Raw genomic sequence first — 3,261 nt, forward strand, 5'->3', positions numbered from 1 at the left:
TGAAAAGTACTTAACATGGATGAGAGCGCGAGAGCGAAACCATTAAACTCGATCATTCACGCCATAACGCTAATGCATTTCACTGACGCTGTTCCATTTGCGTCCGCAGCTACCCTTTTGCAGGGCTCTAATGTGTGTGTGTGGCGTGTTGTTGTTTTTTTATAAATTTGTTATACCCTTCTGTTAGTCATCTCACGAGTGAATGCATGTATTTTCTCAAAAAGACGAACACGACTCGACGCACTAAATCTGCCTCTTTGACCATCAAATACGGCGCGTAAATCGCATGACACTCCGATGGAAGAACGCTGTTACTGACTTGCACTCTGCTGCACTCCAAAGCCCGGAAAGATGATCTTATTGTGCACGGCTCAATCATCATCGATTATTGCTGCGTACGAAGCGGAGTCACAGAGCGGGTGAAGGCGAAACACACAGAGTGGTGATCTTGTTTGAAGTAATTTGTTTCCTACGGGTTTTTTTAAGAAGCCAACGGATACATCCAACCCCGCTGCCGTAGATGGGCTTCCGGGCGGGCACCCACACTTCATGGGAACAAACAAGTGACAAAATGATGGTACTTCTTACTCCCACCAAACCAACGCACACGCCCCGTGCTCATCGTGCGTTGTGGCCGCAGATGTCATTTTTTTAGGCGTTCTCATCTCAAGCATCAGAAACACTCTGCAAACACAGATCGGTTCGGGTTAAATTGAAAACGCAGCACTCCAAAAGCCGTCGTCCCCACAGTGCACAGACAGCAGCGACACAAAGCACGAAGAAAGAAGCAAGAAGGCAAAGGATTGTACACAAAAAATGCTCATGCTTAACGATTTGTTCGAAAAGAAAATGAAACACCATCATACACCACACTCACTGTGTGCAACAAACAGTTTCAATTGTTGGTAGCGCCCGCTGCAACAAATTGATGCCGCGTCTCGGTGGCACCACATCGCCACCAACCCCAGCCTACTAACAACGCACCAAGACGCATCAGTGATTAATTGGTGTTGTTTGGTCTGTGCGTTCACATTGCCGGGCCTGTTTCCTGGTACGCCATGACAACGCACATAGTATGTACACTATTTGGTTGCAGAAGCATGTTCCGCGATTCCGCAATACGCTGGGCAAGTCCAGTGCAAATCGCCAATCTTCCCAGGTCACGATGATGGCCCGGAGGTAACGAATCGGTCACACAAATGCTCGAAAAATACTACTTCCTACCAACTGCTGCTGCTGTTGCTACCTGCCTACGCCAAGCTGCACGACATTGGGAAAATCCCGCCTACTTGTGTGTGTGAGGGGTTTTAAGGACCCAATTTAAAAACTTCGCGTTTTGTTTTCCACTCCTTGACACGCGCTTTGTATACTTGCCAGAGGCAGGCATGGTACTTGCGCTTACTCTCCCACTCCTTACTCCGGTTGATGCTGAAGGGCTTCCACCAGGTTGGTGTGCAAAACGAGCACGATACGCTTACGCACCAATCCAAATCGTATGGCAATCAGCTCGCTGACGATCTGTACCGAAACTTCTCCAAGGTCTCTCAGTCGTTACCCGTGTTTTGTGTGTGTTGCTTCAAGAGGCATTTATTAAGAGCGCGCCTCATCCTCGAGATTATTGAGATTTACCGATCGGTCCCGCAAATCGCTGTAGTTAGGAATTGGCCATAAATAACATGTTGTTGCGCTGTTGTGTTGCTGCACAAAGAAACCCCAGGCCCCAGACGGGGCTCATAAGCATAACGTTCCAGCCCCACTCCACCACCACCAACCCCGTACCGTGAGCGAGTAACTGTGGCTAATTGAAAATATCCCTGTTTACACGACGCTCGCGCCATTGTTTGCATTGCTTTTCTTGACAAGCTGAAAATGTTCGTGCAGACATGTGTGGTACCATTCCCTCCCCCCGCGGGACGGAACGGGAAACGCGCCACACACACGCAGCCGGGCAACCGGGCAATAAACATAACGGATTGCGAATCGGCAGCTTTGAACATTTAGACGTGAATAATTAATTGCAACAACACTCCCCCCCCCCCCTCTCCCTATGCGCTCAAGCACGCTCAAGTCCTCTTTGCCCCTGTGGTGCCTCTTGCGTGGTTCAGTTAGTTTAACGATTATGGGATTTTTCTTCCCAAACTCCCAACCCACAATGGCTAATTTATATGTAGCTCTTCAATAGTTTGTTGCCAAACGCATTGCAACATTGATTTTTAGCTCTGCTGACGCTTTATTTAGCGACCGCTGTCCACATGGTAATCTACTCGGATTAAGCCAATTCCAGCTGTCCAAGTACGAACACGAGCTTCATCGTGTCAATTGAACGAAATTTTGAAAACAAATCGATCAGCGTGTGTGTTAACCCAAGCGATAGAGCATATACGAGCTAACTAACCCAATCCATTCGGAATTGGTTTCGGCGACATTCAAGTCAAAATGTGTCCCTGAAACACGAACCTTCCGTGACATCATGTTGCCTGATGCTCTCAAAAATAGAACGCTTCCCTTCTTTCCAGCCTTTTGAGTCATCAATATGTACGGAACCACCAGCCAACCGCTCGCATGATCGCATAATGCGTGTCTAATCGATTATTTGCGCTGCTCGCGGCTCGGTTCCATACGCGTGGAGGGAACCCCTACTGCTACTCCCTGAACCACCACCCACCCCCTCCAAGCAGCAAGCCAAAAATGGACCTTTTCCTTGCGTTCGACCAGACGCACCCGAGAAGGCCGCAGCGGCACAGAGAAAAATGAATTATTTCTTACCAATTCTGGGGCCACCAGCGTCATAATGCGTGCCCAAACACCCATCAGTCGCCGGCAAATGGGAGTGTGACAACCCGCCAAACAAACCGTTTGAACCGGTTGCACACACTGTCGCTGACTGCAGGCCCCACCGGCAGTGGTCGCCACTATTGGAAACTCTACCAAAAAAAAAAAAAAAAAAAACACCACCAATGCTCCGCGTGACGCATGCTCCACCACACTCATTTGTGAGCCCCCGGTGTGTGTGTGTGTGTGGGGCGACAAAGATACATAATTTAGTACGCCAAAAAATGAACCTTAAATCGTATCGTAAATACTCATCCCCGCTGCCTATGTGGCGCGTTTCGAGTGACCAGCACTTGGACCTTGACCAGAAGCAGGCTAGAACAACATCACAACATCACGTCCAGGGGTCCCTGCTGTATGCTAAGGACTCTTCCCGCACATCGAAGCAACCCTCCTCACACACAAACACACACACACGATGCAGTCAGT

The sequence above is a fragment of the Anopheles coluzzii genome, chromosome 3 (genome assembly GCF_943734685.1).
Source record: "Anopheles coluzzii chromosome 3, AcolN3, whole genome shotgun sequence".
Lineage (NCBI taxonomy): Eukaryota > Metazoa > Arthropoda > Insecta > Diptera > Culicidae > Anopheles > Anopheles coluzzii.